At 46.5% G+C, this 16284-nt stretch overlaps 1 non-coding gene across 1 annotated transcript; it reads left to right on the top strand.

The window, feature by feature from the left end:
• Positions 1–15449: 15449 nt before the first annotated feature.
• On the top strand, positions 15450–15568 carry LOC138643910 (5S ribosomal RNA). The gene has a single exon (XR_011314419.1). It is a non-coding gene; the product is annotated as a 5S ribosomal RNA (ribosomal RNA).
• The last annotated feature ends 716 nt before the right edge of the window (positions 15569–16284 follow it).

Below are 16284 nucleotides of genomic sequence, written 5' to 3'. Positions count from 1 at the left end.
AGACACCAAACATGTCTAGGTTATTTTTTTTATCTAAGTGGTGGAAAAAAATTCCAAACTTTGCTAAAAAAAAAAAATTGCGCCATTTTCCGATACCCATAGCATCTCCATTTTTCGTGATCTGGGGTCGGGTGAGGACATATTTTTTGCGTGCCGAGCTGACGTGTTTAATGATACCATTTTGGTGCAAATACCATTTTAGTTCTTTTGATCGCATATTATTGCATTTTAATGCAATGTTGAGGCGACCAAAAAAACGTAATTTTTGGCTTTTCAAATTTTTTTCTCGCTACGCCGGTTAGCGATCAGGTTAATCCTTTTTTTTATTGATAGATCGGGCGATTCTGAACGCGGAGATACCAAATATGTGTATATTTGATTTTATTTTTATTGTTTTATTTTGAATGGGGCAAAAGGGGGGTGATTTAAACTTTTATATTTTTTTGATTTATTTCATATTTTTTTAAACTTTTTTTTCTTTACTTTTGCCATGCCTCGAGGCTAGAAGCTGGCATAGCCTGATCGGCTCTGCTAATTACAGGCTTGCTATGAGCGCCGACCACAGGGTGGCGCTCACAGCAGGCCGGCATCAGTAACCATAGAGGTCTCAAGGATCTCTATGGTTACTATCCTGACGCATCGCTGACCCCCGATCATGTGATGGGGGTCGGTGATGAGCGCATTTCCAGCCGCACGACCGGAAGCGCCGGTTAAATTCCGCTGTCAGCGTTTGACAGCGGCATTTAACTAGTTAATAGCAGCGGGTGGATCGCGATTCCACTCGCCGCTATTGCGCGCACATGTCAGTTGTACAAAACAGCTGACATGTCGCGGCTTTGATGTGGGCTCACCGCCGGAGCCCGCATCTAAGCAGGGGATCTGACCTCTGACGTACTATCCCATCTGAGGTCAGAAAGTGGTTAACCAGAGTAAAGAGGCCAGGAAGCAAGCGTCAAACTGCTTCAATATTGTCGATCACGCTCGTTTAGCCGCCTGAACACAGCGCATGCAAATACAACAGAAATGCTTCTATGTGATGTGCAATATGTCCGCTTTTGGGGCCCCACTTTAAACTTTTCCCCAGGGCCCCACTTTGCCTAAAACCGGCCCTGACTGTTGAAAGTTATTGCAGGTGACCTAAGAGAATGCAAAAGTGGTGTAAAGCTGTCATCAGAGTAAAAGGGGGCCTGTGAGGAATGAATCACACATCTTTTTCACTCCTTGTTTCCTTATGTTCCCCTTCATAATTTTTTAAGTCTGAATCTACAATATGCACTTTCCAATAAGAACAAGGAAAACCAGAGCATGAATCGGTGTGTCCAAACTATTGATCGGGACGGGACTGTATGTTGTTCTCTGATACTAAGTTTGTCAAAGTGAAGTCCAGAGAACCACTGGGTTCAATCAGGGGTCTAAGGCCTATGCTTACACTTTGCGTTTTTTGCTGCATTTTTTTCTGCTGGCAAAACTTACAAAAAATGAGATTTTGCTAAAAAAAATTTCATCTTTTGTGCATGCGGACAAAGTTTAGTACCCCCTCAAAAAACATGATGCAACTTCCTTAGGTTTTTGCACCAAAAATGCAGCAAAACCTGATACCTGCATTTTTTTGCAGTGTTTTTGCACTTACTCATTGCTTTCTTTGGGTGAAAAATGAAGTGGCATGCAGCAATTTTCAAAAACGCAGCAGTTTTCCAATTTAGTCAGGAGAAATAAACAATGTGTGCATGAGGTTTCTAAAATTCTCATAGCTTTTCCTAGTACTGTGAAACGAAGTTTAAAATTTGCATTAAAAAACGCAACAAAAACATAATGTGTGAACGCAGCCTAACACTGACAGGTTATTTTATGGGGGCACTCCATAATTGGCTTTATTATAAAGCAGGGGTCCCCTACCACCGGTCCGTGGCCCAGGACCGGGCCATTGGGGTTCTTTTGCTGGTCCGCCGTGCTGCCTGCTCTGCCAGGCCTTCACTGCAGTGGTTTTCAGTTGCTGTTTGTTTGTGGGCCTTTCTGTCTGAAGTTTAGTCTTTAACAAGTGAAATGCATGCTCAATTGGGTTGAGATCAGGTGACTGACTTGGCCATTCAAGAATATTCCACTTCTTTGCTTTAATAAACTCCTGGGTTGCTTTGGCTTTATGTTTTGGGTCATTGTCCATCTGTGCAGGGCCGGCTCCAGGTTTTCGAGGGCCCCGGGCGAAAGAGTCTCAGTGGGCCCCCCCTTTAACACATACCCCAATTTATGATGCACAGATACGGCAGAGAAATGTATAGTACAATGCCAGATTTCACTTCTTACATGACTGACAGCTATTGTAGATTCTGCAGTGTATATATATAGGAGGAAAGGTGCTGTGCAGTGTATATATACAGGAGAGGTTCTGTGCAGTGTATATATACAGGAGAGGTGCTGTGCAGTGTATATATACAGGAGGAAAGGTGCTGTGCAGTGTATATATACAGGAGAGGTGCTTTTCTGTTTTGAGTTTTTCTATGAAACAAAGACTTTTCTACATAAACGTTGTTTGGTTTTGCGGCCCCAACAGATCTGTGCTACAAAGTAACAGGCGGCTCGGGCATTAATGAGGGACCTGATGCTGAATCCTTTCCACAAACCCTAATGACCCAATTAGTGCCCTGTCATTAGAAGCTCATTAAACGCCTCCCTGTCCCGAGCAGTCATGTACAGTATGGGGGGATCCTTGTCATGATTCCAATGGCAGGGAATCACAAAAGGACAAGCACCAACGAGCTCTAGGGTGATGGAACCTGAGCTGACCGCGACCCTAAACCTGAACACACAAATAACAATAGCCGGGGAACGTGCCTACGTTGATCCTAGACGTCTCGCACCAGCCGAAGAACTAACTTCCCCTATTAGAAGAAACACAGACCTCTCTTGCCTCCAGAGAAATACCCCACAGAAATAGCAGCCCCCCACATATAATGACGGTGAAATGAGAGGAAGGCACATACACAGTATGAAAACATATTCAGCAAAATGAGGCCCGCTAAAACTAGATAGCAGAGGATACAAAATTAAACTGCGCGGTCAGCAAAAAACCCTTCAAAAAACCATCCTGTAATTACTTGAACTCATGTTCCAACTCATGGAACATGAGGAGCAATTACAGCCCACTAGAGCAACCAGCAGCAAAGAAACAATTATATGCAAGCTGGACAAGACAAAAATAAAGCAAAACGTGGAACAAGAAAATCAAAAACTTAGCTTGTCCTGAAGATTACTGAAGCCAGAAGCTGAGGTAACAAAACACTCTGATAACCTTGATAGCCGGCGGGGAAATGACAAGAAAGCCCGGTTAAATAGGAAACTCCCAAATGCTAATAGAACAGGTGGACACCAGAGACAGCAGAACACAAATCACCCAGTACCATCAGTAACCACCAGAGGGAGCCCAAAAACAGAACTCACAACAGATCCTGCAGCCCACCCCCTGACTGCTCCATACCATACACTGCCCTCTATCGCTCTCACTATTATCCTGTGCATTTCTCTGTCATCGTTACCCCATGTTACACTTGTCACCCCCCACTACAGAGTAGCAGGGCAGCCAATGTCACCCCCTCCCGGACCCTAATGGCAGCAGGAAATGTCTGCTCCTCTATTGGGTTGGAACCTGATTTAATCAAGGAATAATGTGGATTTGTTGCCGGTGGCTGCAGGGGAAGGGTTAAGTGATGCCATGTCCTTGGTGGGAGCAGTGGCAGCTGCTGGGACCTAGACAGACACAACCAATGTTGCTGTGACTGCACAGTGTGATGTGGAGACGTTCCCTGTCATGATCCCAATGGCAGGGGATCACAAAAGGACAAGCACAAAAAACAAAACAAGCTCTAGGGTGATGGAAACTGAGCTGACCGCGATCCTGAACCTCAACACACAACTAGCTGTAGCTGGGGAACGTGCCTACGATGATTCTAGACGTCTCGCGCCAGCCGAAGAACTAACTTTCCCTATTAGAAGAAACACAGACCTCTCTTGCCTCCAGAGAAACACCCCACAGAAATAGCAGCCCCCCACATGTAATGACGGTGAAATGAGAGGAAAGCACATACGTAGTTATGAAAACAGATTCAGCAAAATGAGGCCCGCTAAAGCTAGATAGCAGAGGATACAAAAGTGAACTGCGCGGTCAGCGAAAAACCCTACAAAAAACCATCCTGAAATTACTTGAACTCATGTTCCAACTCATGGAACATTAGGAGTAATATCAGTCCACTAGAGCAACCAACAAAAAGGAATCACATATCTGCAAGCTGGACAAGACAAAAATTAAGCAAAACGTGGAGCAGGAAAATCAAAAACTTAGCTTGTCCTGAAGAATACAGAAGCGGGAAGCAGAGGTAACAAGACACACTGATTACATTGATAGCCGGCGAGGAAATGACAAGAAAGCCAGGTTAAATAGGAAACTCCCATATCCTGATAGAACAGGTGGACACCAGAGACCGCAGAGAACACAAGTCACCCAGTACCATCTGTAACCACCAGAGGGAGCCCAAAAACAGAATCCACAACAGTACCCCCCCCTTGAGGAGGGGTCACCGAACCCTCACGAGAACCACCAGGGCGACCAGGATGAGCCCTATGAAATGCACGGACCAAATCAGCAGCATGAACATCAGAGGCAACCACCCAAGAATTATCCTCCTGACCATAACCCTTCCACTTGACCAAATACTGGAGTTTCCGTCTGGAAACACGAGAATCCAAGATCTTCTCCACAACATACTCCAATTCTCCCTCCACCAGCACCGGAGCAGGAGGCTCAAGCGAAGGAACAACAGGTACCTCATACTTCCGCAACAACGACCGATGGAACACATTATGAATAGCAAACGATGCCGGGAGATCCAAACGAAACGACACAGGGTTAAGAATTTCCAAGATCCTATAGGGACCGATGAACCGAGGCTTGAACTTAGGAGAAGAGACCTTCATAGGAACAGAACGAGAAGACAACCACACCAAGTCCCCAACACGAAGTCGAGGACCCACGCGTTGACGGCGATTAGCAAACTGCTGAGCCCTCTCCTGGGACAACTTCAAATTGTCCACCACATGACTCCAAATCTGATGCAACCTATCCACCACCATGTCCACTCCAGGACAATCAGAAGGCTCCACCTGACCAGAGGAAAAACGAGGATGAAACCCCGAATTACAAAAGAAAGGAGAAACCAAGGTAGCAGAACTAGCCCGATTATTAAGGGCAAACTCGGCCAGCGGCAAAAAGGTAACCCAGTCATCCTGATCAGCAGAAACAAAACACCTCAAATAAGTTTCCAAGGTCTGATTAGTTCGCTCCGTCTGGCCATTCGTCTGAGGGTGGAATGCAGACGAAAAGGACAAATCAATGCCCATCTTAGCACAGAACGTCCGCCAAAGTCTAGACACAAACTGGGATCCCCTGTCAGAAACGATGTTCTCCGGAATCCCATGCAAACGAACCACGTTCTGGAAAAACAGAGGGACCAACTCAGAGGAGGAAGGCAACTTAGGCAAGGGTACAAGATGAACCATTTTAGAAAAGCGGTCACACACAACCCAGATGACGGACATTTTTTTGAGAGACAGGGAGATCCGAAATAAAGTCCATGGAAATGTGCGTCCAAGGCCTCTTCGGGATAGGCAAAGGTGACAACAATCCACTGGCTCGAGAACAGCAAGGCTTAGCCCGAGCACAAACCTCACAAGACTGCACAAAAGAACGCACATCCCTCGACAAGGAAGGCCACCAAAAAGACCTGGCCACCAAGTCTCTAGTACCAAATATTCCAGGATGACCTGCCAACGCAGAAGAATGGACCTCGGAGATGACTCTACTGGTCCAACTATCCGGAACAAACAGTCTCTCAGGCGGACAACGATCAGGTTTACCCGCCTGAAACTCCTGCAAAGCACGTCGCAAGTCTGGGAAGACGGCCGACAAAATCACCCCATCCCTAAGGATACCAGTGGGCTCAGAATTTCCAGGGGAGTCAGGCACAAAACTCCTAGAAAGAGCATCCGCCTTCACATTCTTTGAACCTGGCAGGTACGAAACCACAAAATTGAAACGAGAGAAAAACAGTGACCAACGAGCCTGTCTAGGATTCAGACGCCTGGCAGACTCAAGATAAATCAGATTTTTGTGATCAGTCAAGACCACCACACGATGTCTAGCACCCTCCAGCCAATGACGCCACTCCTCAAATGCCCACTTCATGGCCAAAAGTTCCCGATTACCCACATCATAATTCCGCTCAGCGGGCGAAAACTTCCTAGAAAAGAACGCACATGGCTTCATCACCGAGCAATCGGAGCCTCTCTGCGACAAAACCGCCCCCGCTCCAATCTCGGAAGCATCAACCTCAACCTGGAAAGGAAGCGAAACATCAGGCTGACGCAACACAGGAGCAGAAGAAAACCGGCGTTTAAGTTCCTGAAAGGCCTCCACAGCCGCAGGAGACCAATCAGCAACATCAGCACCCTTCTTAGTCAAATCCGTCAAAGGCTTAACAACACTAGAAAAATTAGTTATAAAACGACGATAGAAATTAGCAAAGCCCAAGAACTTCTGCAGACTCTTAAGAGATGCAGGCTGCGTCCAGTCACAAATAGCCCGAACCTTGACGGGATCCATCTCAATAGTAGAAGGGGAAAAAATATACCCCAAGAAAGAAATCTTCTGGACTCCAAAGAGACACTTTGAGCCCTTTACAAACAAGGAATTAGCCCGCAGGACCTGAAACACCTTCCTGACCTGCTGAACATGAGACTCCCAGTCATCAGAAAAAAACAAAATATCATCCAAATACACAATCATAAATTTATCCAGATATTCACGGAAAATATCGTGCATAAAGGACTGGAAGACTGAAGGAGCATTAGAAAGTCCGAAAGGCATTACCAAATACTCAAAATGGCCCTCAGGCGTATTAAATGCGGTTTTCCACTCATCACCTTGCTTTATTCGTATAAGATTATACGCACCCCGAAGATCAATCTTAGTGAACCATTTAGCCCCCTTAATGCGAGCAAGCAAATCAGTCAACAAAGGCAAAGGATACTGATATTTTACAGTAATCTTATTCAAAAGACGATAATCTATACAAGGCCTCAAGGACCCATCTTTTTTGGCCACGAAAAAAAAACCTGCTCCCAAAGGGGACGAAGATGGACGGATATGTCCCTTTTCCAAGGACTCCTTAACATAATCCCGCATAGCAGTATGCTCTGGCACTGACAGATTGAACAAACGACCTTTAGGAAATTTACTACCAGGAATTAAATCTATAGCACAATCGCAATTCCTGTGAGGAGGAAGCGAACTGAGCTTAGGCTCCTCAAAAACATCCCGATAATCAGACAAAAATACAGGAACCTCAGAAGGAGTAGATGAAGCGATAGAAATCGGAGGTGCATCATCATGAACCCCCTGACATCCCCAGCTTAACACAGACATTGTTTTCCAGTCAAGGACTGGATTATGAGTTTGTAACCATGGCAGACCAAGTACTAGAACATCATGTAAATTATACAATACCAGGAAGCGAATCACCTCCTGATGAACGGGAGTCATACGCATGGCCACTTGTGTCCAGTACTGAGGTTTATTCATAGCCAAAGGTGTAGAGTCAATTCCCTTCAAAGGAATAGGGACTTCCAGAGGCTCAAGACTAAACCCACATCGCTTGGCAAATGACCAATCCATAAGACTCAGGGCAGCGCCTGAATCTACATAGGCATCGACGGAAATGGATGATAATGAGCAAATCAGAGTCACAGACAGAATGAACTTAGACTGTAACGTACTAATGGCAACAGACTTATCAACCTTTTTTGTGCGTTTAGAGCATGCTGATATAACATGAGCTGAATCACCACAATAAAAGCACAACCCATTTTTCCGCCTATAGTTTTGCCGTTCACTTCTAGACTGAACTCTATCACATTGCATTGTCTCAAGTGCCTGTTCAGAAGACACCGCCAAATGGTGCACAGGTTTGCGCTCCCGTAAACGCCGATCAATCTGAATAGCCATAGTCATAGACTCATTCAGACCCGTAGGCGCAGGGAACCCCACCATAACATCTTTAATGGCCTCAGAAAGGCCATCTCTGAACTTTGCAGCCAGGGCGCACTCATTCCACTGAGTAAGCACTGACCATTTCCGAAATTTTTGACAATATATTTCTGCTTCATCTTGCCCCTGAGAGAGAGATAATAAAGCTTTTTCAGCCTGAATCTCCTGGTTAGGTTCCTCATAGAGCAAACCCAATGCCAGAAAAAACGCATCCACATTAAGCAACGCAGGATCCCCTGGTGCCAATGCAAATGCCCAATTTTGAGGGTCACCCCGCAGGAAAGATATAATAATCTTAACCTGCTGAGCAGGGTCTCCAGAAGAGCGAGATTTCAAAGAAAGGAACAGCTTGCAATTGTTCCTAAAATTCAGAAAACTAGATCTATCTCCAGCAAAGAACTCTGGAATAGGAATTCTAGGTTCAGACATAGGAGCATGTACAACAAAATCTTGTATATTTTGAACCTTAGCAGCAAGATTATTCAAGCTGGAAGCTAAACTCTGGACGTCCATGATAAACAGCTAAGGTCAGAGCCATTCAAGGATTAAGAGGAGGAAAAAAAAAATCAGCCAGGCTGCAATTAAGGCTAGGCAGCAACCTCAGAGGAGAGAAAAAAAAAAAAAAAAAAACTACCTCAGACTACTTTTCCTCCTATTTTATTATATTATAAATAGTAAATTTAATATGGTCACAATATAGGCTATAGTTCTAGATTCAAAAAAACACAGTGGCAGCTACATACAAAATAAAGTTCCAAAGTACTGGGCAGGCGGCAGAAACGTAACATGAATGTATAGCCAGATATAAGGGTGTCACATTAAGGGCATAGTGCACACAAGTCAACCCCACCTGGTAAATATCGGCTGTTACAAAAAATACTAATATGACAAAGCTGTGCAATACCTCCTAATGGCTCACTAAACCATGCTAATGCATGTGAACCCGGGAAATCCCAAACAAAGAAAGGGGAGGAAAGACTAAGCCATAGGAAAGTAAATACCTTACCGCCCTGCTGTAATCATGCGTGGAGGAGGAGGCCCCGACGCGCGTTTCGCAGAAGTTGCTTCCTCGGGGGGCGCTAGTGAAGAGTGGGAAAAGGGGGGTCCTTAAATACCCGACTAATGAGACCTCCAGGCGGTAGGGATGGCGCTGCATCTGGTCCGGCAATGGCTGGAGGCGGCGGAGGCGGCGTCCAACGTCACACGCCCGCGCCCCGCACTGACGTGTCAGTGGGAAGGGCCGGCCGTGCGACGCGAATAGGACGCGTGTCCACGGCAACCAAGCACACGCCTGTTTTTTGTAACAGCCGATATTTACCAGGTGGGGTTGACTTGTGTGCACTATGCCCTTAATGTGACACCCTTATATCTGGCTATACATTCATGTTACGTTTCTGCCGCCTGCCCAGTACTTTGGAACTTTATTTTGTATGTAGCTGCCACTGTGTTTTTTTGAATCTAGAACTATAGCCTATATTGTGACCATATTAAATTTACTATTTATAATATAATAAAATAGAAAATATATTTAATCGATATATGGCCCTATGAGTTTACAGCTACCATCTGATGTGTCTGGCATCATATTTGTACTTATACTTGTGTTTTTGTGCGTGGCACTAGGCTCATCTCTGCTTTTAGCTTTTGCATCTTATATGTATGGTTTTTAATGTTTATTTATTTATTGTTGTTTATAATTGGTCTCTAATAAAGTTGTTATATTTGTTATTTTGAGCTCTTGTGTCCATTTTTCTTTGGTTATTTATATTATATGATGGTGGAGCATTTATATTGTTTGCCCTCTTTGTAGGTTTACTTTTCCTCCTACTTCAGCCCAAACATTCTGTCCGGCTATACTGTCATGATTCCAATGGCAGGGAATCACAAAAGGACAAGCACCAACGAGCTCTAGGGTGATGGAACCTGAGCTGACCGCGACCCTAAACCTGAACACACAAATAACAATAGCCGGGGAACGTGCCTACGTTGATCCTAGACGTCTCGCACCAGCCGAAGAACTAACTTCCCCTATTAGAAGAAACACAGACCTCTCTTGCCTCCAGAGAAATACCCCACAGAAATAGCAGCCCCCCACATATAATGACGGTGAAATGAGAGGAAGGCACATACACAGTATGAAAACAGATTCAGCAAAATGAGGCCCGCTAAAACTAGATAGCAGAGGATACAAAAGTAAACTGCGCGGTCAGCAAAAAACCCTTCAAAAACCCATCCTGTAATTACTTGAACTCATGTTCCAACTCATGGAACATGAGGAGCAATTACAGCCCACTAGAGCAACCAGCAGCAAAGAAACAATTATATGCAAGCTGGACAAGACAAAAATAAAGCAAAACGTGGAACAAGAAAATCAAAAACTTAGCTTGTCCTGAAGATTACTGAAGCCAGAAGCTGAGGTAACAAAACACTCTGATAACCTTGATAGCCGGCGGGGAAATGACAAGAAAGCCCGGTTAAATAGGAAACTCCCAAATGCTAATAGAACAGGTGGACACCAGAGACAGCAGAACACAAATCACCCAGTACCATCAGTAACCACCAGAGGGAGCCCAAAAACAGAACTCACAACAGATCCTGCAGCCCACCCCCTGACTGCTCCATACCATACACTGCCCTCTATCGCTCTCACTATTATCCTGTGCATTTCTCTGTCATCGTTACCCCATGTTACACTTGTCACCCCCCACTACAGAGTAGCAGGGCAGCCAATGTCACCCCCTCCCGGACCCTAATGGCAGCAGGAAATGTCTGCTCCTCTATTGGGTTGGAACCTGATTTAATCAAGGAATAATGTGGATTTGTTGCCGGTGGCTGCAGGGGAAGGGTTAAGTGATGCCATGTCCTTGGTGGGAGCAGTGGCAGCTGCTGGGACCTAGACAGACACAACCAATGTTGCTGTGACTGCACAGTGTTATGTGGAGGAGAGAAGCTGAGACTCCGGAGCAGAAATCACCCACATGCCAGCACTGGGCAGAGTCCCTCCAGTCACCAGCCTGGGGCCACAGGGCCCCAACGTACAGCCCACAGCTCAGTTTTATCCATGGCAGCAGCTCCCCTTCCTCCTGGCATCTGGTTAACCCCATTTATGCGGGTCGGATTGTTATCTTTAAGGTTCAGCAATAACCTTCATACAGATGGGAAGGGGTTAAGCTTCTTCCTACCCCACTGGTGCAGGTTTGGTGCAGCATGCATGTATTCTGGGTGAGCTGGGCGGCTACAGGCTGCACCCCACCAGCTGCTCCTCCAGACATCACCCACATTTTTAGGCAGCGGAGACAGACAGCAGCAGACTGAGCCACAATTGCAACCACTGCTGGATACCTTTGCACTCACTCAGGCACTGGTAGGACGGAGCTCCTCGGAATCTGCCTGATAAACTTCAGCACTGTCTGCAGCCACCCAGGGGGGAGAGCAGAGAATGTGCTCACTCCGCCCACAATGTCACACTGGCTGCCTTCTGTTAACCCCTATGTGTGCCTGCCTGGCTGCACTGACTGAGTGAGAAGATCCTTGTGTCAGAGCTGGCACATAGGGGTTAAGAGAACGCAGCCAGCAGTGACTTTGTGGGGGGAGAGAGCATGTTATCTCCTGCTCTGCTCTCCCAGCTGTATCTATGACAGCATGAGTGGGCCCCCCCCCCCTCTCCCCAGGGCCCCGGCATTTGCCCGCTGTGCCGGGTGCTGACGCCGGCCCTGCATCTGTGGTATGAAACGACGACCAATCAGTTTGGCTGCATTTGGCTGGATCTGAGCACACAGTATGGCTCTGAATACCTCAGAATTCACCCGGCTGCGTCTGTCCTGTGTCACATCATCAATAAACACTAGTGACCCAGTGCCACTGGCAGCCATACATGCCCAAGCCATCACACTGCCTCCACCGTGTTTTACAGATGATGTGGTATGCTTTGGATCATGAGCTGTACCGCGCCTTCGCCATACTTTTCTCTTTCCATCATTCTGGTAGAGGTTGATCTTGGTTTCATCTGTCCAAAGAATGTTCTTCCAGAACTGTGCGGCTTTTGTAGATGTTTTTAGCCTTTTTCTTCTTGATGCTTATGAGTGGCTTGCACCGTGCAGTGATTCCTCTGTATTTACTTTCATGCAGTCTTCTCTTTATGGTAGATTTGGATATTGATACACCTACCTCCTGGAGAGTGTTGGTCACTTGGTTGGCTGTTGTGAAGGGGGTTCTCTTCACCATGGAGATTATTCTGCGATCATCCACCACTGTTGTCCTCCGTGGGCGCTCAGGTCTTTTTGCACTGATGAGTTCACCAGTGCTTTCTTTCTTTCTCAGGATGCACCAAACTGTAGATTTTACCACTCCTAATATTGTAGCAATTTCTCGGATGAGTTTTTTCTGTTTTCGCAGCTTGAGGATGGCTTGCTTCACCTGCATGGAGAGCTTCTCTGACCACATGTTTACTTCACAGCAAAACCTTCCAAATGCAAACACCACACCTCAAATCAACTCCAGGCCTTTTATCTGCTTAATTGAGAATGATATAATGAAGGGATTGCCCACACAGGTCCATGAAATAGCCTTGGAGTCAATTGTCCAATTACTTTTGGTCCCTTTAAAAACAGGGTGGCACATGTTAAGGAGCTGAAACTCCTAAACCCTTCATCCAATTTTAATGTGGATACCCTCAAATGAAAGCTGAAAGTCTGAACTTCAACTGCATCTGAATTGTTTTGTTTAGAATTCATTGTGGTAATGTCTATAACCAAAACTAGAAAAATGTTGTCTCTGTTCAAATATATATCGACCTAACTGTATATGTCAATCAGTACATTTTGGGGCCATCATACTATATATGGGGGATTACAGGTGTGGAGCCATCATTATATATGGGGGATTACAGGTGTGGAGCCATCATACTATGTGTGGGGCTATCATACTATATACGGGGGTATACAGGTGTGGAACCATCATTATATATGGGGGATTACACGTGTGGAGCCATCATACTATGTGTGGGGCTATCATACTATATACGGGGGTATACAGGTGTGGAACCATCATTATATATGGGGGATTACACGTGTGGAGCCATCATACTATATGTGTGGGGCTATCATACTATATATGGGGTATACAGGTGTGGAACCATCATACTATATAAATGTCATAATTAAATGATAACTATGCACTAAACTACAACTCCGTCCATAACCCCACCCCCATATGACCAAAGTCCCGCCCCTTCCCCACCTCCACCCCACCCCACCAAGGAAGAATGATCTTGCTTGAAGGCTGTCCCTGGTGCAAAAAAGGTTGGGGACCACTGTTATAAAGGATACAATCAGAGGCTCCTAATTATAATGTCCTCCTCTTTGGTAGAGGGGCTCCCACAGACCAGATTTAAGGAGTGCCTTGTGTGGAAGATATGACATGAGCCCCCATACCCATCACCTCTTAGACACAGTATTCTAAGACCTCAGCCACGTTCTTCTCTGGTTCTGTCCCATGAACCAGCCAATGGATCTAAATGGAGTGCCCGCCAGGGATGTGTCACGGCAGCAGTGACCCGGTCCGTGGCCCTGGACATCCAATAAAAGTCAGTTAAAGGGGAAAATAAAGTTTATAGGGAAAAGGGGAATTGTTCGTGATGCCACCTGTGGTATTTGGCAAATAGAAGATGTTAGCCGACGCTGCTTGAAGAGATCGCCGGGGCTGATGGTGATGCAGCAGTGTTGCTACAAGCTCTCCACAAGTAGAGCTACACCCCAGGGCAGTGATGGTGTTAAAGGTGATGATGGTAGTTGTAGTGCTGGACAGGTTACGCAGTAATAATTCAAAGGACACAGCAGGGTGCAGTTTCCATACGTTTACTCACAGTTCTTAGATGTAGTCCCCAGCCAGGATGCTGTGTCCTTCAGGTCTGTGGCCAAGCCAGCTCTCAGGTAAATTGGGTGCACCTTCCAGAACCCCCCTTTCTATGATCCTTTCCTGGCCGTCTCGCTGTGCTGGCTCTCACCCTCCTTCCCTGCGCCGTCACACACAGTGTCCAAATCCAGCAGCCTCAGATCTTGTCGGGTGACGTTCTCTGAGTCCCCTGGATCCTATCCGGCTGCCTTTTCAGCGAATGTGTTGGATGTGGCTGCAGCACATGCAGATGCTGCAGCCTCCGGTTAGCCAGCTGAGTCCTTAGTTTCTCCACTAGTTTGAAGTCCTGTCCCCCACTGTGACCTGGTCCCTCCACCCGACTATGGTTGGCGTGGATGCGGGCCTCACAGGTAGATTCCTCAGTACCCGTGCCCCTAGGACCCCTTCTTTCTCTCTTCTTTCTGTAGCTTCTCCTTTCTCTAGCTCCCTCTGACAGAGAGCTCCTTTCTCCACATCTCACTTCATCTCTTCCTCCCCACTGACTGACTACTTTCTCCCCTAATTAGCTCCTCCCACACCCTCTACTTCGTTACCGTCTCCAGACTGGGATGAGGCCATCCTCCCTTCGGGTACACCCAGATGCCCTGACTGGAGTGTTGTGGTGTTAGATGCTGGTGTGGAGTCCCAGTTAGTGCCCCCTCCTTACCCGAGAACCGAGTCCCACACCTCTGGATGAGGTGCAGTACCTCTGCGGCGACCAGACCTCAGATGCGCCACATAGATGCCATAAAGTGTCTTCCTATGTTGCAAAACCCTATTTCTTATCCTTAGATTGGAACAGCGAGCTGTGTGAGTCTATTACCAATAACAATTTTGATGCATCCAGATGAAATTTCCTCTCCGCAATGTGGATTTTTAAAAAATCCACTTCCTCTATAGACCACAAATTTTGCTTTTAAATCAGTCTGATGGCTGCAGCGACTCGTAGGACACAGATTTTCTGTAAAATAGCAAATAGATTCTCATCTATATAAGCTAGTGGTCATATTTTACCATTTGATCTTAGATAAGAAGAAAATGTTACTTTGGCATCTTAAAGTGGATCTCTAGTTTTAGGTAAATGAAGCTTAAATAGAACGGGTCAACTGATTCCCCATGATTGTGGAGCCTATACTGAAACAGACTAAGGGACCTTTTTAATCACTTAGCCTTTGCAGGCTATTAGAAAGCAACAAACCACCCTGTACTCACCCTACCCGGGTCCACCGGAGGGTCTCATCACTGCTCTAGGTCTGTGGCATTAGCTGCGACGCTGACGTCACGTCGGCAGCCGATCAGTGAGCTCAGCGGCTCTGAGCGGGGCGTTCTGCCTACAAACCCTTTAAGGGAGACAGCAAAAAAGTGAAGAGAAAAGAAAGCACAAAAGGGCCTCTTGCTGAGCACTGGACAGGACAGGGCAGCCGGACTGCAAAGTAGAAAAGCAGCAAGTGAGAGGACTGTCTCTGCCTACGGCCAAACCACCCTGAACACGCCCGCTCTCGTCTGATCTCGGAAGCTAAGCAGGGTCGGGCCTGGTTAGTACTTGGATGGGAGACCGCCTGGGAATACCAGGTGTTGTAGGCTTTTGCTTTTTCCTTCCTTCCACCAGCAGGGGTCACTCTCCTCTATGCCTTTTTTCCATTCCCTTTCACAAGGGCACACATGCTTCTTTCTTCTTTTCATTTGCTTTCACTATTGCGCTGTTCCATCCTTGCAAAATGCCAGCATCCTTCTCATCACTGTGGGCCTCCAGCATTGTTGCTTATTTACTTTTAATACTAGGCTTCTTTTCAACAGGACCAGCGCCTCCTGCGGGCTTGGAAGCAACCGCCGGCAACCTGGTGGCCAGTTTACAGGCCGAAGCAAGCAGAACACCTTTGCAGGCAACACGACCCCCTGAAGAACAGGTCACAGTCACTCGCAACCATCTCACCCTCTTCCTTCATTCGCTCCTGGACGTCTCGATCCGCCTCAAGTTGCGGATCCAGCTTGCTCTTTCAGTCACGTCCCCCCCCAGATGAATGGTTTAGCCTGCAGGAGACCCTGCGTCAAGCCATTTTTAAAGACACCTGATGCTCAGGCCCTGCTGCGGCGGGTGTTTCACTGCAAAACAAACAACGCCTATAGTGGCAGCCCAGCCTTTGCATGGGCCCGTCGGAGCCCGCCTCCACATGGTCAGAGTTCTCGCCACCACGCAAATGAATTTTTGTTAATTATTAGTGGTGAGCGAATATACTCGTTGCTCAGGTGACGTCCGAGTATTTGTTAGTGTTCGGAGATTAATTTTTCAACATGGCAGC

This window comes from Ranitomeya imitator, chromosome 6, assembly GCF_032444005.1.
Source record: "Ranitomeya imitator isolate aRanImi1 chromosome 6, aRanImi1.pri, whole genome shotgun sequence".
Lineage (NCBI taxonomy): Eukaryota > Metazoa > Chordata > Amphibia > Anura > Dendrobatidae > Ranitomeya > Ranitomeya imitator.
Note: the sequence above shows the minus strand (reverse complement) of the source record. Positions and strands in the feature narration are given on the sequence as shown.